The following is a 21955-nucleotide window of genomic DNA, read 5'->3' on the forward strand; positions in this document are numbered from 1 at the left end:
AATTAACCGTTCTGCATCGTACCTTTCGACCATTGCACAAGAAGCACTTAAAATCACTCATTTAAAACCAAGCACTTGTTCATAATATTCTTATACGGTCCCCACCCATTGTAGATAATTTTATAATGCTGAATAATAAAACTTGGTTTCATGATGTCTCAACCCTCCCTGACCCACACCAAAGGAGTGATTTTTGTGTACCCACACTAGCATTTATGATCATATAGTTTTTTTTTTTTTTGAGGTTTGGTAAGGTGAACTTATATCTTGATGATGTTCTACTACCACATGAAAAGAAGACTGATATTGTAAAGATGTCAGATGTGCTTATAGTTATATTTTTATGTCAGAAAAAAATTGTTGTTAATAAGATAGAGTCGTGGAGTTTTCATTCATTTTACTGTCTTAAGATCTCAAATAACCACTGAACTTGACAGCCATCAAGGAATGAAGAAAATAAAGTAAACCCATATTAAGTGGGAGGAAGGAAATAATAAAGGTTAGGGCAGAGATGAAGAAAATGAAGAATAGAAAAGCAATTTTAAAAATCTAGACGTAAGCATGTTTTTTTTTTTTTTGAAAAAAGAAAGAAATTAACAAACCTTTAGCTAGGCTCACTAGCACAAATAGGGAGAAGACTAATATAATAAAACCAGAAATAGTATCATTACAAATACCACAGAATTAATATTTTTATGGTTTATAGTTCCTTAAAGATTACTATGAACATTTGTATGGTAAAAAACTGAAAAACCAAAAAGAAATAAATACATTCCTGGAAACATGTAACATGCCAAGATTAAATCATGAAGAAATAGAAAGTGAGCAGATTAAAACCTAGTAAGGAGAGTGAACCAGTAATTAAAACCCTCACAACAAAGAAAAGCCCAGGACAGATTGGTTTTACTAGTGAATTCTGCCAAACATTTAAATAGGAATTAAAGTCAGTATTCTATGCTGTTCTCTCAAAACATCCCACCCTTGCCTTCTCCCACAGAGTCCAACTAAGAAAAATAAATGGGGAAAAAAAAAACAAAACAAAACAAATAAAGTCAGTATTCTAAAACTGTTCCAAAAACTATAAAGGTGAAAACACAAGCTCATTTTATGGGGCCAGCATTACTCTGATACCAAAATTGGTAAGAACTCCACAGAAAAAGGAAACTACAAGTTAGTATCTGTGATGAATATAGATGCAAGAATTCTCAACAGATACTAGCAAAACCAAATTCAACAGCACATGGAAAGGATTATGCACCATGGCAAAGTGATATCATGGGAGTGCAAGGATGGTTCAACATATGAAAATTAATCAGTGTGATAACACCCGCCACATTAACCAAATGAAGAATGAAAATGACAAGATTGTCTCAGTAGATATAGAAAAAACATTTGACAAATTTAAAACGTCTTTATGATATATCCTTTCAACAAATTAAGAACAGAAGGAATTTACAACATAGTAAAAGCCATATATATGAGAAACTCACTGCTAATTTACACTAACTGTTTCCATTGTTTCTCCATCTATTTACCATGAAGTGATGGAACCAGATGCCGTGATCTTAGTTTTCTGAATGTTGAGCTTTAAGCCAACTTTTTCCACTCTGCTCTTTCACTTTCATCAAGAGGCTCTTTAGTTCTTCTTTGCTTTTTACCATAAGAGTGGTGTCATCTGCATATCTGAGGTTATTGATATTACTCCCGGCAATCTTGATTGCAGCTTGTGCTTCATCCAGCCCAGCATATCTCATAATGTACTCTGCATATAAGTTCAATAAGAAGGGTGACATTAACAGCCTTAACATACTCCTTTCCTGATTGAAACCAGTCTGTTTTTCCATGTCCAGTTCTAACTGTTGCTTCCTGACCTGCATACAGATTTCTCAAGAGGCAGGTCAGGTGGTCTGGTACTCCCATCTCTTTCAGAATTTTCCACAGTTTATTGTGATCTACACAGTCAAAGGTTTTGGCATAGTCAATAAAGCAGAAATAGATGTTTTTCTGGAACTCTCTTGCTTTTTCTATGATCCAGTGGATGTTGGCAATTTGATCTCTGGTTCCTCTGCCTTTCTAAATCCAGCTTGAACATCTGAAAGTTCATGGTTCATGTACTGTTGAAGCCTGGCTTGGAGAAGTTTGAGTATTAGTTTGCTAGTGTGTAAAATGAGTGCAATTGTACAGTCATTTGAGCATTCTTTGGCATTGCCTTTCTTTGGGATTAGAATGAAAACTGACCTCTTCCAGTCCTGTGGCCACTGCTGAGTTTTCCAAATTTGCTGGCGTACTGAGTGCAGCACTTTCACAGCATCATCTTTTAGGATTTGAAATAGCTCGTCTGGAATTCCATCACCTCCACTGGCTTTGTTCCTAGTGATGCTTCCAAAGGCCCACTTGACTTTTCATGCCAGGATGTCTGGCTCTAGGTGAGTGATCACACCATCATGATATCTGGGTCATGAGATCTTTTTTTGTATAGTTCTTCTGTGTATTGTTGCCACCTCTTCTTAATATCTTCTGCTTCTGTTAGGTCCATGGCATTTCTGTCCTTTATTCTGCCCATCTTTGCATGAAATGTTCCCCTGGTATCTCTAATTTTCTTGAAAAGATCTCTAGTCTTTCCCATTCTATTGTTTTCCTCAGTTTGTTTGCATTGATCACTGAGAAAGATGTTCTTCTCTCTCATGCTATTCTTTGGGACTCTACATTCAAATGGGTATATCTTTCCTTTTCTCCTTTGCCTTTTACTCCTCTTCTTTTAACAGCTATTTGTAAGGTCTCCTCAGACAGCCATTTTGCTTTTTTGCATTTCTTTTTCTTGGGGTTTGATCCCTGCCTCCTCTACAATGTCACGAACCTCTGTCCATAGTTCTTCAGGCAGTTTGTCTATCAGATCTAATCCCTTGAATCTATTTCTCACTTCCGCTGTAAAATGGTAAGGGATTTGATTTAAGTCATACCTGCATGGTCTAGTAGTTTTCCCTATTTTCTTCAATTTAGGTCTGAATTTGGCAATAAGGAGTTCATGATCTGAGCCACAGTCAACTCCCGGTCTTGTTTTTGCTGACTGTATAGAGTTTCTCCATCTTTGGCTGCAAAGAATATAATCAATCTGATTTCAGTGTTGACCATCTGGTGATGTCCATGTGTAGAGTCTTCTCTTGTGTTGTTGGAAGAAGGTGTTTGCTATGACCAGTGTGTTCTCTTGGCAGAAGTCTATTAGCCTTTACCCTGCTTCATTCTGTACTCCAAGGCAAAATTTGTCTGTTAGTCCAGATGTTTCTTGACTTCCTACTTTTGCATTCCAGTCCTGTATAATGAAAAGGACATCTTTTTTGGGTGTTAGTTCTAGAAGGTCTTGTAGGTCTTCATAGAACTGTTCAACTTCAGCTTCTTCAGCATTATTGGTCAAGGCATAGACTTGGATTACTGTGGTATTGAATGGTTTGCCTTGGAAACGAACAGAGATCATTCTGTCATTTTTGAGATTGTACCAAAGTACTGCATTTTGGACTCTTTTGTTGACTACGATGGCTACTTCATTTCTTCTAAGGGATTCTTGCCCACAGTTGTAGATATAATAGTCATCTGAGTTAAATTCTCCCATTCCAGTCCATTTTACTTCGCTGATTCTTAAAATGTTGATGTTCACTTTTGCCATCTCCTGTTTGACCACTTCCAGTTTCCCTTGATTCATGAACCTAACATTCCATGTTCCTATGCAATGTTGCCCTTTGCAGCATCAGACTTTACTTCCATCACCAGTCACATCCACAACTGTGTGTTGTTTTTGCTTTGGCTCCATCTCTTCATTCTTTCTGGAGTCATTTCTCCACTGATCTCCAGTAGCATTCTGGGCACCTACCGACCTGGGAGTTCATCTTTCAGTGCATCTTTTTGCCTTTTCATACTGTTCATGGGGTCTAAAGGTAAGAATACTGAAGTGGTTGGCATTCCCTTCTCCAGTGGACCACGTTTTGCCAGAACTCTCCACCATGACCCATATGTCTTGGGTGGCCCTACTCGGCATTGCTCATAGTTTCATTGAGTTAGATAAGGCTGTGGTCCATGTGACCAGAATGGTTAGTTTTCTGTGATTGTGGTTTTCAGTCTGTCTGCCCTCTGATGGAGAAGGATAAGAGGCTTATGGAAGCTTCCTGATGGGTGAGACTGACTGAAGGGGAGACTGGGTCTTGTTCTGATGGGGAGGGCTCATGCTCAGTAAATCTTTAATCAAATTTTCTGTTGATGGGTGGGACTCTATTTCCTCCCTGTTATTTACTGGGGTCTCTGCTTCTTTCTCCTGGGTCCTGGTGCACACAAGGTTCTGTTTGTGGTCTCCAGAGTCTGTTTTCCCAGTCCTGTGTAAGTTCTGGCGGCTCTATGGTAGGGTTAATGGTGACCTCCTCCAAGAGGGCTTATGTCATACCCAGGTCTGCTGGACCCAGAGCCCCTGTGCCTGTGGAAGTCCACTGCTGACCCATACCTCCACAGGAGATACTCTAACACAGTTCTGTCTCAGTTTCTGTGAGGTCTCTGGGTCCTGGTGTGCCCAAGGTTTGTTTGAGCCCTTGAGCGTCTCTGGTGGGCATGGGGTTGGATTCTAAACACAATTTTCCCCCTTCTACCATCTTGCCCTTGGATGGGGGTTATCTCCTCAACCTTGCTCCTGTGTCACGCAGCCACTGCTCCAGCGGTGAAAACAGTGACAGACTTTATTTTTTTGGGCTCCAAAATCACTGTAGATGGTGACGGCAGCCATGAAATTAAAAGACACTTGTTCCTTGGAAGGAAAGTTATGACCAACCTAGACAGCATATTAAAAAGCAGAGACATTACTTTGTCAACAAAGGTCCATCTAGTTAAAGCTATGGTTTTTCCAGTGGTCATGTATGAATGTGAGGGTTGGACTATAAAGAAATCTGAGCACCAAAGAATTGATGCTTTTGAACTGTGGTGTTGGAGAAGACTCTTGAGAGTCTCTTGGACTGCAAGGAGATCCTACCAGTCCATCCTAAAGGAAATCAATCCTGAATATCCATTGGAAGGACTGTTGCTGAAAATGAAACTCCAATACTTTGGCCACTTTATGTGATGAACTGACTCATTAGAAAAGGCCCTGATGCTGGGACAGATCAAAGGTGGGAGGAGATGGGGACAACAGAGGATGAGATGGTTGAATGGCATCACCAAGTCAATGGACATGAGTTTGAGTAAACTCTGGAAGTTGGTGATGGACAGGGAGGCCTGGTGTGCTGCAGTCCATGGAGTCACAAAGAGTTGGACATGACTGAGCGACTGAACTGAACTGAATTTATACTTAAAGTGGAAAACATTGAAGCAGTTCCTATATTAGCCATTAAAAAAAAATGAAAGAATGCCATTTGCAGCAACATGGATAGATCTAGAGAATGTCATAGTGAGTGAAGTAAATCAGACAGAGACAGAAATATCATGTGACATTCCTTATATATGGAATCTAAAAAGAAGTGATACAATTGAACTCACGAAAGAGAAACAGATTCACAGACTTCAAGATTGAGCTTATAGTTGCCAGGAGGGGAGGGTGAGGAGAAGGAATATTTAGGGATCTTTGGATGGACATGTACATACTGCTCTATTTAAAATGGATAACCAAAAAGGACCTACTGTATAGCACAGGGAACTCTGCTCAATGTTATGTGGCAGCCTGGATGGGAGGAGAGTCTGGGGGAGAATAGATACATGCATATGTATGTTTGAATCCCTTTTATGTTCACCTGTAATTAATCAACTATAACCCAATACAATATAAAAAGTTAAAAAATCTACAAATTCAATGAAATGTCTATCAAAATTATAATGGCATTTTCACAGAAATATAAAAAATTAATTGATGTGGAACCACAAAGACCCTCAATAGCCAAAACATTTTGAGAACAAAGCTGGAGGCATCAAACTTCCTGATTTTTAAATATATCACAAGCAGTAATTAAATACTATAATTAAAAGAGCATGATACTATTACAAAGACAAATACCAATGAAATGAAATAGTGCAGGATTCAACCCCCACATACATAGTCAAATGATCTTTGGTGCCAAGAATACACATTTGGAAATGGTATTGGCAAAACCGGATATGAATAAGAATGAAATTGAACCTTTACCTTATATCAGACACAAAAATAAACTCGAAATGGATTAAAATCTTAAATGTGACCCCAAACTATAAAAATCCTAGAAGAAAACATAGGGAGAAAGCTTCATATCATTGGTCTTAGCAATGAATTTTTGGATTAATACCAAAAGTACAGGCAACAAAAGCAAAAAATAGACATGTAGGGCTCCATCAAACTAAAACCTTCTGCATAGCAAGGAAAACATTTAATAGAGTCAATGAGCAATCTATGGAAAGGGGGAAAATATTTGTAAACCAAGTATCAGATAAAGAATTAATAACCAAACACATGTTACTCCTACTATCAATAAAAAAATTAATACCTGATTTTAAAATGGGCTAAAGTGTTGAATAGATGCTTCTCCCCAAATGCCATACTTATGATGAATAGGTATAGTAGGAAAAGATAGTTCAGGTCACTCGTCATCAGGGAAATGAAAATCAAAACCACATGAGGCATCACCCATTAGAATGGCTATTATTTAAAAAACCCACAAGTCAACAAATGTTGGCAAGGATGCAGAGAAATTGGAATCATTTTACTTGGTTGTGGTGGTGGTTTAGTCACTAAATTGTGTCCGACTCTTGTGACCCCCTAGCCCACCAGGCTTCTCTGTCCATGGGATTTCGCAAGTAAGAATACTGGAGTGGTTTGCCATTTCCTTCTCCATTACATTGTTGGTGGGAATGCAAAATATTGTAGCCATTGCTCAAAACTATTGGAGATTCCTCAAAAAATTAAAAAATAGGACTACTGTATGACCCAGCAATCCTACTTCGATATGTATTTCCCAGAAGAATTGAAATCAAGATCTCAAAGAAGTATTAGCATTTTCATGTTCGTTGCAGCACAACACAAACTCAGTGTCCATCACTGGATGAATGGATAAAAAAATGTGGTATATAAATATAATGGAATGTTCAGCCATAAAAATGAAGGAAATCCTGCATATATTATCACAGAGTTGAACCTTGAGGACATTATGCTAATTAAAATAAGCCAGCCACAAAAGGACAAATCACTGCATGATTCCTTTTAGGATATCTCAAATTGCGAAGCTCCTAGGACTGAGAGTAGAATTTTAGTTGCCTCAGGTTGGGGTGAAGGGAAAGTGGGATGTTGCCAATCAATGAGAATGAAGTCTTAGTTGTGCAAAATCTAGACATGTGCTGTATACCATCATCCATATTGTTGTTCCCAGGTGGCACAAGTGATGAAGAATCCACCTGCCAGGAGATGCGAGTTTGATACCTAGGTTGGGAAGATCCGCTAGAGGAGGAAATGGCAACCCATTCCAGTATTTTTGCCTGGAAAATCCCATGGAGAGAGGAGCCTCGTGGGTTATAGTCCATGGGGTCACAAAAAGTCAGACACAGCTGAGCTTGCATGCGGCAGCACCACATTGTATGCTTAAAAATTTAAGAGAATAGATTTCATTTATGTGTCTCTAACCTCAGTAGAATAAAGTTTTTAAAAAAATTTAGGAAGCTTTGCTTCACAAAAGACACCCTTGTGAAAGAGAGAAGGGAATTCACAACGTGGGAGACGATGTTTGTAATACATATTTCCAATAAGGGATTCAGAACACATACAGGATTCCTGCCAAGCAATAACAAAAGGCAGGAGCCTAATAGGCAAAACATTTGAAAAGACACTTCACAGAAGATGGTACAAAAGAGGCTCAAAACATGAAAAATTGCTTAACATCATTTGTCATCAGAAAAAGGCAAACTAAAATAAAAACAAGTGTTCCCTATACCCTTATAAGAGTGGCTGAAATTAAAAGAACTGGCAATGTCAAGGGTAGGTTAGAATATCAAGCAACAAGAACTCTAACACGCTGCAGGCAGGAGCATATATTTTATTACTCTAATACTTTTATTACTGTTCAGCAGTTTGGCATATTCTAAAGCTATTAGACTGCAGGTCAGGAAGCAACAGTTAAAACTGGACATGGAACAACAGACTGATTCCAAATAGGAAAAGGAATACATCAAGGCTGTGTATTGTCACCCTGCTTATTTAACTTATATGCAGAGTACATCATGAGAAATGCTGGGCTGGATGAAGCACAAGCTGGAATCAACATTGCTGGGAGAAATATCAGTAACCTCAGATATGCAGATGACACCACCCTTATGGCAGAAAGTGAAGAAGAACTATAGAACCTCTTGAAAGTAAAAGAGGAGAGTGAAAAAGTTGGCTTAAAGCTCAACATTCAGAAAACTAAGATCATGGCATCTGGTCCCTTCACTTCGTGGCAAATAGATGGGGAAACAGTGGAAACAGTGGCTGACTTTATTTTTCTGGGCTCCAAAATCACTGCAGATGGTGACTGCAGCCATGAAATTAAAAGCCACTTATTCTTTGGAAGAAGAGTTATGACCAACCTAGACAGCATATTAAAAAGCAGAGACATTACATTGCCAACAAAGGTCCATCTAGTCAAGGCTATGGTTTTTCCAGTGGTCATGTATGGATATGAGAGTTGGACTGTGAAGAAAGCTGAGGGCCGAAGAATTGATGCTTTTGAACTGTGGTGTTGGAGAAGACTCTTCAGAGTCCCTTGTACTGCAGGGAGATCTGACTAGTCCATCCTAAAGGAGATCAATCCTGAGTGTTCATTGGAAGGACTGATGTTGAGGCTGAAACTCCAGTATTTTGGCCACCTGATGTGAAGAGCTGACTCATCGGAAAAGACCCTGGTGCTAGGAAAGATTGAAGGCAGGAGGAGAAGGAGATGACAGAGGATGAGATGGTTGGATGGCATCACTGACTCAATAGACATGGGTTTGGTTGGACTCCGGGAGTGGTGATGGACAGGGAGGCCTGGCATGCTGCATTTCATGGGGTTGCAGAGTCAGACACGACTGAGCAACTGAAGTGAGCTGAACTGAAAGCTGTCAGGGTTCAATTAAATGTATGATTTTTATTTTTACTATTATAATGCTTATTAAGTTTTACATTTATTTTATAAGTAATTAAATGTTTCCTAAAATTTTGACAAAGGATTTCTGTAAATTTTGAGTCCAGTTATCTAAAATATTTTTCTTTCCTTTTCCATTTAACTTGAATCTGCTTGTCTTTACTTCTTTTTTTATGCTTTTAACTTTAAGGCTTATTCTTTTCAAACATCAATAATCTATGTATAGGTGCTGTGCTAAATTGCTTCAGTCATGTCTGACCCTTTTCGACCTCATGAGCTATATCCTTCTGGGCTACCTCTGTCCATGAAATTCTCTAGGCAGGATTACTGGAGTGGATTGCATGCCCTCCTCCAGAGGATCTTGCCGATCCAGAGAGTGAACCCTCATCTCAAGTCGCTTGTATTGGCAGGCGAGTTCTTTACCACTAGGGCCTCCTAGGTAGGCTTCAGTATATTTAACATAAACTTATTCAAAATATTTTTTATGTACAGGGGTAGAGAAAATTTAGAAAAAGATTCTGAAATTCATTGAGGGGAAAGTAGGGATAACAAAATAAACTTTAGAACTAACTAGCAATGAATTAAAATATGGAGATTTTTATTTTAAAAAAGCCAAAACCTACAGAATATATGTGCATGGGTGCTTAGTCCCTTCAGTCATGTCTGACTCTTTGTGACCCCGTGGACTGTAGCCCACAAGTTTCTCTGCCCATGGGATTCTCCAGGCAGGCTGGAGTGGGTTGCCATTCCCTCCTCCAGGGGATCTTCCCGACCCAGGGATTGAACTTGTGACTCTTATGTCTTTTAAATTGGTGAGCTGGTTCTCTACCACTAGCACCACCTGCACTTCCCCTTCTGATTTTTAATGATGATCACATATTTATTAAAATATCCAAAGTACATTGGTAGGTATATGAATTACAGATAAATTTCTCATCACAATACCCAAAGAAAACTTCTGTTAATTTCCGTTAGATTTATTCCATATAATAGGTATATATATCCTTAATAATTCTTCTAAAGAAAAAATATAAAACCACTTATTTATACCCTTTTTTCTTACTTGGAGACTATTATGGGAAACTTTTATATCTTAAAATCTAGGCCTATATCATCATTTTTTGACAAATAGTATTTAGCCTAAAAATGAAAAGTAACATTTTAGAAATCCATTATTATGAATCTTTACACTCTAATAAACATCCTTATATAGATATACATTTTGGAATAATTATGCAATTATAGCCTCATGGTAAATTCCTAGAAGGGAGACTGATCAAAGCTTAAATATAATGTGTACACTCTTGTTTTTTGACTGCCAAATTACCTGGTTGTAATGATCACTACCTACCTATTTGTATCAAGTTGTAACATTTTTAAGTTAGTTATTTTTAATCATTTGGGCATTTGAGTGATATGCTTTCTAAATCTTAGTATATCTTCTTAAATTTTACTTTCTTTTTTTAATTTATTTTTTTCATTTATTTTTATTAGTTGGAGGCTAATTACTTTACAATATTGTAGTGGTTTTTGTCATACATTGACATGAATTAGCCATGGATTTACATGTATTCCCCATCCTGATCTCCCCTCCCACCTCCCTCTCTACCCAATCCCTCTGGGTCTTCCCAGTGCACCAGGTCCAAGCACTTGTGTATTACTTTCTTTCACTATCATGTTAAATTTTCTTAATTTTCCACTTGTCCTTGAGTAATGAGCTCTTTTTTTTTTTAATTTATTTTTTAATTGAAGGATAATTGCTTTACAGATTTTTGTAGGGGGTCATAGAGGATTTTGCTTTGATTTATGTCATCGAGTGTTCTGCCTTTGTTCTCCTCTAAGAGTTTTATAGTTTCTGGTCTTACATTTAGGTCTTTAATCAATTTTGAGTTTATATTTGTGTAGGGTGTTTCATTATTTCAGTAGCTGCCCAGTTTTCCCAGCACCATTTATTGAAGAGGCTGTCTTTGCCCCATTGCATATTCTTGCCTCCTTTGTCAAAAATAAGGTACCCATAGGTGCATGGGTTTATTTCTGGGTTTTCTATCTTGTTCCATTGGTCTATATTTCTGTTTGTGTGCCAGTACCATACTGTCTTGATGACTGTAGCTTTGCAGTATAATCTGAAGTCAGGAACGTTGTTTCCTCCAGCTTCATTCTTCTTTCTCAAGACTGCTTTGGCTATTCAGGGTCTTTTGTGTTTCCATATGAATTGTGAAATTTTTAGTTCTAGTTCTGTGAAAAATGTCATTGGTAATTTGATAGGGATTGCGTTGAATCTGTTGAATGCATTTGGTAGTATAGTCATTTTCACAATATTGATTCTTCCTACCCAGGAACATGGAATATTTCTCCATCTGTTATGTAATCCTTGATTTCTTTCATTAGTGTGTTATAATTTTCTATGTACAGTTTTTCTGTTTGCTTAGGTAGGTTTATTCCTAGATATTTAACTCTTTTTGTTGCAGTGGTGAATGGGAGTGATTCCTTAATTTCTCTTTCTGATTTTTCACTGTTAGTATATGTGCTGCCAAAGTGAGCACATGATTTTTCATTGTTAGTATATAGAACTGCAAGTGATTTCTGTGTGTTGATTTTGTATCCTGCAACGTTGCTAAATTCACTGATTAGCTTTAGTAATTTTCTGATACTATCTTTAGGGTTTTCCATGTACAGTATCATGTCATTTGCAAACAGTGAGAGCTTTACTTCTTTCCTAATCTGGATTCTTTTTATTTTTTTTTCCCTTCTCTAACTGCTGTAGTTAAGACTTCTAGAAATATGTTGAATAATAGTGGTAAAAGTGGACACCCTTGTGTTTTTCCTGATCTTAGGGGGAATGCTTTCAATCCTTCACCATTGAGAATAATGTTTGCTATAGGCTTATCTATATAGTCTTCACTCTGTTGAGGTAGGTGCCTTCTATGCCCTTTTTTTGAAGAGTTTTCATCATAAATGGTGCTGAATTTTGTCAAAGGCCTTTTCTGCATCTACTGAGATGATCATATGGTTTTTATCTGTCAATTTGTTAATCTGGTGTATCACATTGATTGAATTGTGTATAGTGAAGAATCCTTGCATTCCTGGAATAAACCCAGCTTGATCATGGTATATGAGCTTTTTGATGTGTTGCTGAATTCTGTTTGCTATAATTTTGTTGAGGACTTTTGCATCTATGTTCACCAGTGATATTGGCTGTAGTTTTCTTTTTCTGTGTTGTCTCTGGTTTTGGTATCAGAATGATGGTGGGTGGCCTTGTAGAATGAGTTTGGAAGTGTTCCTTCCTCTGCCATTTTTTGAAAGAGTTTTAGAAAGATAGGCACTAGCTCTTCTCTAAATGTTTGATAGAATTCTCCTGTGAAGCCCTCTGGTCCTGGGCTTTTGTTTTTTTGGGAGTTTTTTTTTTTTTTTTTTTAATCACAGCTTCAATTTAAGTGCTTGTAATTGGGTTGTTCATAATATCTACTTCTTACTGGTTCAGTCTTGGAAGATTGAACTTTTCTAAGAATCTGTCCATTTCTTCCAGGTTATCCATTTTATATATAGTTGTTCATAATAGTCTGTTATAATCCTTTGTATTTCTGCATTGTCTGTTGTAACCTTTCCTTTTTCATTTCTAATTTCGTTGATTTGATTCTTCTCTTTTTTTCTTGAAGAGTCTAGCTAAAGTTTTGTCAATTTTGCTTATCTTCTCAAAGAACTAGCTTTTATTTTTATTAATCTTTAGTATTTTTTAAATTTCTTTTTCATATATTTCTGCTCAGATCTTTATGATTTCTTTCCTTCAATTAATTTTTGGGTCTTTTATTTCTTCTTTTCCCAGTTGTTTTAGGTGTAAAGTTAGGTTGTCTACTCTATGTTTTTCTTGTTTCTTGAGTAGGATTGTATTGTTATAAACTTCCCTCTTAAAACTGCTTCTGCTGAATCCCATAGGTTTTGAGTTGTCATGTTTTCATTGTCATTTGTTTCTAGAAATTTTTTGATTTCCTTTTTGATTTCTTCAGTAACCAGTTGGTTATTTAGAAACATGTTGTTTCATCTCTATGTGTTTGTGTTTCTTACAGTTTTTTTTTTCTTGTAATTGATATCTAGTCTCATAGCATTGTGGTTGGAGAAGATTCTTGATATGATTTCAATTTTCTTAAATTTACTGAGGTTTGATTTGTGACCCATGATGTGGTCTCTCTTGGAGAATGTTTTATGTGCCCTTGCGAAGAAGGTTTATTCTTATGCATTTGTATGGAATGTCCTGAAGATATCAATGAGATCCATCTCTTCTAATGTATCCTTTAAGACTTGTGTTTCCTTATTAACTTTCTTTTTTGATGATCTGTCCATTGGTGTGAGTGGGCTCTTAAAGTTTCTTACGTTATTGTGTTACTTTCAATTTCTCCTTTTATGTCTGTTATGTTTGTCTTATGTATTGAGGTGCTCCTGTGTTGGGTGCATTGATACTTACAATTGTTATGTGTTCCTCTTGGATTGACCCCTTGACCATTATGTAGTGTCCTTCCTTATCTCCTGTAAACTTCTTTACTTTAAGGTCTATTTTGTCTGATGTGAGGATTGCTACCCCTGCTTTCTTTTGCTTCCCATTTGCATGGAATATATTTTTCCATCCTCTCACTTTCAGTCTGTGTGTCTTTAGGTCTGAAGTGAGTTTTTGTAGAAAGCATATATATGGGTCTTGTTTTTGTATCCATTCAGCCAGTCTGTGTCTTTTGGTTGAAGCATTTAATCCATTTCAGTTCAGTTCAGTTCAGTTGCTCACTCGTGTCCGACTCTTTGCCACCCCATGAATCGCAGCATGCTAGGCCTCACTGTCCATCACCAGCTCCTGGAGCTTACTCAAATTCATGCCCATTGAGTCAGTGATGCCATCCAGCCATCTCATCCTCTGTCATCCCCTTCTCTTCCTGCCCCCAATCCCTCCCAGCATCAGGGTCTTTTCCAATGAGTCAACTCTTCACATGAGGTGGCCAAAGTATTGGAGTTTCAGCTTCAGCATCAGTGCTTCCAATGAACACCCAGGACTGATCTCCTTCAGGATGGACTGGTTGGATCTCCTTGCAGACCAAGGGACTCTCAACAGTCTTCTCCAACACCACACTTCAAAAGTATCAATTTTTCGGTGCTCAAATTTCTTCACAGTCCAACTCTCACATCCATACATGACCACAGGAAAAACGATAACATTGACTAGACGGACTTTGTTGGCAAAGTAATGTCTCTGCTTTTTAGTATGCTAACCAGGTTGGTCATCAATTTCCTTCCAAGGAATAAGTGTCTTTTAATTTCATGGTTTCAATCACCATCTGCAGTGATTTTGGAGCCCAAAAAAATAAAGTCTGACACTGTTTCCACTGTTTTCCCATCTATTTTCCATGAAGTGATGGGACCAGATGCCATGATCTTAGTTTTCTGAATGTTAAGCTTTAAGCCAACTTTTTCGCTCTCCTCTTTCACTTTCATCAAGAGGCTTTTAAATTCCTCTTCACTTTCTGCCATCAGGGTGGTGTCATCTGCATACCTGAGGTTATTGATATTTCTCCCAGCAATCTTGATTCCAGCTTGTGCTTCTTCCAGCCCAGGGTTTCTCATGATGTACTCTGCATCTAAGTTACATAAGCAGGGTGACAATATACAGCCTTTATGTACTCCTTTTCCTATTTGGAACCAGTCTGTTGTTCCATGTCCAGTTCTAACTGTTGCTTCCTGGCCTGCATACCAGTTTCTCAAGAGGCAGGTCAGTGGTCTGGTATTCCTATCTCTTTCAGAATTTTCCACAGTTTATTGGGATCCACACAGTCGAAGGCTTTGGCATAGTCAATAAAGCAGAAACAGATGTTTTTCTGGAACTCTTTTGCCTTTTTGATGATCTAGCAGATGTTAGCAATTTGATCTCTGGTTCCTCGGCCTTTTCTAAATCCAGCTTGAACATCTGAAGTTCACGGTTCACATATTGCCGAAGCCTTGCTTGGAGAATTTTGAGCATTAAACAGTAGGAAAAGCAAAGAAAGGAATAAATGGAGGAAAATATAATAGGTTTAATAAAATTAAAAGAAAGAGAGAAAAGAAAAAAAGAAAGGAAGAAGTAAGAAAAAAAAAAAAAAAGAAAGCACCACAGTACTATAATACCCAACATAGAGGCAGAAGTTTATAAAACAATAAAAAGTGTGACTGCATATACACATATACATATAGACCCATAAGCAAAATCAAAGCAGTCGAACAAAAATAACATACAATAGATTGACCCAGCGAACAAAGGAAATAAAAAATTGTATTTACCAGTTAAAAATAAAACTAACTAAAGCATAAACTGGAAAACAAAACTAAAGCAAGGTGCCAAGTGGGGAATAAAGCTATGAAAACAAAACTAACAAATAATTTGAGAGGAACGGAAAGAAATAAAAGAAAGAAAGAATAAGTATGCAATGTTAAATAGATCTAGATAAAGAAGATTTATATACATTAAAGATTAACTCCAAGGGGAAAAGAACAGTAGGAAAAGCAAACAAAGAAATAAATGTGGAAACAATAAGTTTTTAAAAAGTTTAAAATTAAAGTTAAAATAGAGGAAAAAAAAGAAAGAAAATCTCCACAGATTAGCAAAAGTCCAGCTTAGCGACAGAAGTTTATAAGAACAACAAAGAATGTGACTTAGAAAGGAAAAAATGGGGGGAGGAGCCAAGATGGCGGAGGAGTAGGACGGGGAGACCACTTTCTCTCCTACAAATTCATCAAAAGAATAACTGAACACAGAGCAAACTTCGCGAAACAACTTCTGATCGCTAGCTGAGGTCATCAGGCGCCCAGAAAAGCAGCCCATTGTCTTCGAAAGGAGGTAGGACAAAATATAAAAGATAAAAAGTGAGACAAAAGAGCTAAGGACGGAGATCCGTCCCGGGAACTCTTAGGCGGCATTGCTTGGGGTAGGGTCCGGGCCTGAGTGCCCTGAGGACAATCGGAGGGAGCTTCTGTGAGTTGCCAACTTGAACTGCGGGAGACCAAAAGAGAGAGAGAAAATTAACCGGCCCGAACACACTGCCGGCCGCTCGCAGAACAAAGAGACCGAGAAAGTCCAGAGAAGAGTCGCAGGCTGCGGACCGGCCCAGCCCCGCCGGAGGCAGGAGGCAGGGGGGAGGGGAAGGTCGCAGCGAGACACAGGGCGCAGCACCCGACCGGCGCGGGCGGGGACTGGGGCTGGGGACGCGGAGGGAGAAGGCGGCACCCGACTGGCGCCAGAGGAAACTGAAACTGGGTCCGTGGAAGGGAGTGGGCGCGCCACACCTGGGGAGAGTGCGCCCACCAAGCCCCTGGCTGCCTGGACCGCTCTGGCGGGGAAGGCACAGAGAGCGGGCGCAGCTTTTCGTTCCGCGCTTTTGTGGAACACCCGAGGGCTGGAAGCGGCGTCAGCCCCTCCCGGCAGCGCCAGCCCGACCCAGCGGCGCAAGCCCGTCCCCATAGCGCCAGCCACTCCCGGCAGCGCCAGCCCCTCCCGGCAGCGCGACGGAACTAGCTACCTGAGTAAGAGTCCACCTCCGCCCGCCTGTGTCAGGGCGGAAATGAGGCTCTGAAGAGACCGGCAAACAGAAGCCAAATAAGCAAAGGGAACCACTTTAGAAGGGACTGGTGCAACAGATTAAAATCCCTGTAGAAAACACCGACTACACCGGAAGGGGCCTGTAGATATCGAGAAGTGTAAGCTGGAACGAGGAGCTATCTGAAACTGAGCTGAACCCACACTGACCGCAACAGCTCCAGAGAAACTCCTAGATATAATTTTACTTTTCTCTCTTTTTTTTTTTCCTTTTTTTCTTTTTTATTTTTTCTCTTTTATTTTCCTTTAAAATCCCCTATTACTCCCCCATTACTCCTTAACTTTCATTTCCATAGATTTTTATGATTTTTTTAATTAGGGAAAAAAAATTTTTTTTTCTTTTTCTTTTTCTTTTTTTCTTCTTTTTTCTTTTTTTTCTTTCCTTTTTCTCTTCTATTTTCTATTTTTCTTTTTCTCTTATTTCTTTTAAAGTCCTCTAGTACTCCTCTACTACTCCTTAATTTTCATTTTCAATACACTATAACCTTACAAAAAAAAAAAAAAGAAGAGAAGCCCTATTTTTAAACCGAAGATTATTCTCTCCCAATCTTGACTGTTTTCTACCTCAGAACACCTCTATTTCCTCCTTTCCCCTTCTCTTCCCAATCCAATTCTGTGAATCTTTGTGGGTGTCTGGGCTATGGAGAACACTCTGGGAAGAGACAGCTGCGTAGATCTGTCTCTCTCCTCTTGAGTCCCCCCTTTTCTCCTCCTGCTCATCTCTATCTCCCTCCTCCCTCTCCTCTTCTTCATGTAACTCTGTGAACCTCTCTGGGTGTCCCTAACGGGGGAGAATCTTTTAGCCATTAACCTAGAAGTTTTCTTATCAGGGCTGTATAGTTGGAGAAGTCCTGAGACTACAGGAAGAATAAAACTGAAATCCAGAGGCAGGAGACTTAAGCCCAAAACCTGAGAACACCAGAAAACTCCTGACTACATGGAACTTTAAGTAATAAGTGACCGTCCAAAAGCCTTCATACCTACACTGAAACCAACCACCACCCAAGAGCCAATAAGTTTAAGAGCAAGACATACCACGCAAATTCTCCAGCAACGCAGGAACATAGCCCTGAACACCAACATACAGGCTGCCCAAGGTCACACCTAACACATAGACCCATCTCAAAACTCATTACTGGGCACTCCATTGCTCTCCAAAGAGAAGAAATCAAGTTCCACGCACCAGAACACTGACGCACGCTTCCCTAACCAGGAAATCTTGACAAGCCAATCATCTAACCCCACCCACTGGGTTAATCCTCCACAACAAAAAGGAACCACAGACCTCCAGAATACAGAAAGCCCACTCCAGATACAGCAATCTAAACAAGATGAAAAGGCAAAGAAATACCCAACAGGTAAAGGAACATGAAAAATGCCCACCAAGTCAAACAAAAGAGGAGGAGATAGGGAATCTACCTGAAAAAGAATTTAGAATAATGATAATAAAAATGATCCAAAATCTTGAAAACAAAATGGAGTTACAGATAAATAGCCTGGAAACAAAGATTGAAAAGATTCAAGAACTGTTTAATAAAGACCTAGAAGAAATAAAAAAGAGTCAATTAAAAATGAATAATGCAATGAATGAGATCAAAAACACTTTGGAGGGAACCAAGAGTAGAATAACGGAGGCAGAAGATAGGATAAGTGAGGTAGAAGATAAAATGGTGGAAATAAATGAAGCAGAGAGGAAAAAAGAAAAAAGGATCAAAAGAAATGAGGACAACCTCAGGGACCTCTGGGACACTGTGAAACGCCCCAACATTCGAATCATGGGAGTCCCAGAAGAAGAAGACAAAAAGAAAGGCCATGAGAAAATACTCGAGGAGATAATAGCTGAAAACTTCCCTAAAATGGGGAAGGAAATAGCCACCCAAATCCAAGAAACCCAGAGAGTCCAAAACAGGATAAACCCAAGGCGAAACACCCCAAGACACATATTAATCAAATTAACAAAGATCAAACACAAAGAACAAATATTAAAAGCAGCAAGGGAAAAACAACAAATAACACACAAAGGGATTCCCATAAGGATAACAGCTGATCTATCGGTAGAAACCCTCCAGGCCAGAAGGGAATGGCAGGACGTACTGAAAGTAATGAAAGAGAATAACCTACAACCTAGATTACTGTATCCAGCAAGGATCTCATTCAGATATGAAGGAGAATTCAAAAGCTTTACAGATAAGCAAAAGCTGAGAGAATTCAGCACCACCAAACCAGCTCTTCAACAAATGCTAAAGGATCTTCTCTAGACAGGAAATGCAAGAAAAGGTTGTATAACGTGAACCAAAACAACAAAGTAAATGGCAACGGGAAACCACAACCTATCAAAATTAACCCCTAAATGTAAATGGGGTTGAATGCCCCGCAACCAAAAAGACAAAGAAATTGGTCTGAATGGATACAAAAACAAAGACCCCTATTAGGTTCTGTCTACAAAAAGACCCACCAAAACAAGAGACACATACAGACTAAAAGTGAAGGGCTGGGAAAAAATATTTCATGCAAACGGAGACCAAAAGAAAGCAGGAGTCGCAATACTCATATCAGATTAAATAGACTTTCAAATAAAGGATGTGAAAAGAGACAAAGAAGGACACTACATAATGATCAAAGGATCAATCAAAGAAGAAGATATAACAATTATAAATATATATGCACCCAACATAGGAGCACCGCAATATGTACGGCAAACGCTAACGAGTATGAAAGAGGAAATTAATAGTAACACAATAATAGTGGGAGACTTTAATACCCCACTCACAACTATGGATAGATCAACCAAACAGAAAATTAACAAGGAAACACAAACCTTAAATGACACAATGGACCAGCTAGACCTAATTGATATCTACAGGACATTTCACCCCAAAACAATCAACTTCACCTTTTTCTCAAGTGCACACGGAACATTCTCCAGAATAGATCACATCCTGGGCCATAAATCTGGTCTTGGAAAATTCAAAAAAATTGAAATCATTCCAGTCATCTTTTCTGACCACAGTGCAGTAAGATTAGATCTCAATTACAGGAAAAAAATTGTTAAAAATTCAAACATATGGAGGCTAAATAACACGCCTCTGAATAACCAACAAATCATAGAAGAAATCAAAAAAGAAATCAAAATATGTATAGAAATGAATGAAAATGAAAACACAACAACCCAAAACCTATGGGACACTGTAAAAGCAGTGCTAAGGGGAAGGTTCATAGCATTACAGGCTTACATCAAGAAACAAGAAAAAAACCAAATAAATAACCTAACTCTACACCTAAAGCAATTAGAGAAGGAAGAAATGAAGAACCCCAGAGTTAGCAGAAGGAAAGAAATCTTAAAAAATTAGGGCAAAAATAAATGAAAAAAAAAAAAAAAGACATCATAGAAAAAATCAACAAATCTAAAAGCTGGTTTTTTGAAAAAAATAAACAAATTTGACAGACCGTCAGCAAGACTCATTAAAAAACAAAGGAAGAAGAACCAAATTAACAAAATTAGAAATAAAAATGGAGAGATCACAACAGACAACACTGAAATACAAAGGATCATAAGAGACTACTACCAGCAGCTCTATGCCAATAAAATGGACAACTTGGATGAAATGGACAAATTCTTAGAAAAGTATAACTTTCCAAAACTGAACCAGGAAGAAAATAGAAGATCTTAACAGACCCATCACAAGCAAGGAAATCGAAACTGTAAAAAAATCTTCCAGCAAACAAAAGCCCAGGACCAGATGGCTTCACAGCTGAATTCTACCAAAAATTTAGAGAAGAGCTAACACCTATCTTAATCAAACTCTTCCAGAAAATTGCAGAAGAAGGTAAACTTCCAAACTCATTCTATGAGGCCACCATCACCCTAATTCCAAAACCAGACAAAGATGCCACAAAAAAAGAAAACTACAGGCCAATATCACTGATGAACATAGATGCAAAAATCCTTAACAAAATTCTAGCAAACAGAATCCAACAACATATTAAAAAAATTCATACACCATGACCAAGTGGGCTTTATCCCAGGAATGCAAGGATTCTTTAATATCTGCAAATCAATCAATGTAATACACCACATTAACAAATTGAAAGATAAAAACCATATGATTATCTCAATAGATGCAGAGAAAGCCTTTGACAAAATTCAACACTCATTTATGATTAAAACTCTCCAAAAGGCAGGAATAGAAGGAACATACCTCAACATAATAAAAGCTATATATGACAAACCCACAGCAAGCATCACCCTCAATGGTGAAAAATTGAAAGCATTTCCCCTGAAATCAGGAACAAGACAAGGGTGCCCACTCTCACCACTACTATTCAACATAGTGTTGGAAGTTCTGGCCACAGCAATCAGAGCAGAAAAAGAAGTAAAAGGAATCCACATAGGAAAAGAAGAAGTGAAACTCTCACTGTTTGCAGATGACATGATCCTCTATATAGAAAACCCTAAAGACTCTACCAGAAAATTACTAGAGCTAATCAATGAATATAGTAAAGTTGCAGGATATAAAATTAACACACAGGAATCCCTTGCATTCCTATATACTAACAATGAAAAAACAGAAAGAGAAATTAAGGAAACAATACCATTCACCATTGCAACAAAAAGAATAAAATACTTAGGAGTATATCTACCTAAAGAAACAAAAGACCTATACATAGAAAACTATAAAACACTGATGAAAGAAATCAAAGAGGACACAAACAGATGGAGAAACATACCGTGTTCATGGATTGGAAGAATCAATTGTCAAAATGGGGCTATTCTACCCCAAGCCAGTCTATAGATTCAATGCAATCCCTATCAAGCTACCAACGGTATTGTTTCACAAGAACTAGACCAAAGAAAATTTTCAACAATATTGTATGGAAATACAAAAAACCGTCGAATAGCCAAAATAACTTGAGAAAGAAGAATGGAACTCGGAGGAATCAACCTGCCTGACTTCAGACTCTACTAACACAAAGCCACAAGTCATCAAGAAGTATGGTACTGCACAAAGACAGAAATATAGATCAATGGAACAGAAATAGAAACGCCCAGAGGATAAATTCCACGAACCTATGGACACCTTAATCTTTGACAAAGGAGGCAAGGAATATACATGGAAAAAGACAACCTCTTTAAACAAGTGTGCTGGAAACTGGTCAACCACTTGTAAAAGAATGAAAACTGAAACACTTTCTAAACATCCATACACAAAATAAACTCAAATGGATTATAAAGATCTAAATGTTAAGACCAGAAACTATAAATCCT

The 21955-nt window shown here is 38.2% G+C and overlaps 1 protein-coding gene across 1 annotated transcript in view; it reads left to right on the forward strand.

Annotated features, from left to right (window-relative positions):
* LOC122432472 (disintegrin and metalloproteinase domain-containing protein 5-like) overlaps nucleotides 1-21955 on the forward strand; it is a 131756-nt gene that overhangs the window by 100499 nt on the left and 9302 nt on the right. The gene's annotated exons all lie outside the window — the stretch shown is intronic.

This window comes from Cervus canadensis, chromosome 31, assembly GCF_019320065.1.
Source record: "Cervus canadensis isolate Bull #8, Minnesota chromosome 31, ASM1932006v1, whole genome shotgun sequence".
In the NCBI taxonomy this organism is placed as follows: domain Eukaryota; kingdom Metazoa; phylum Chordata; class Mammalia; order Artiodactyla; family Cervidae; genus Cervus; species Cervus canadensis.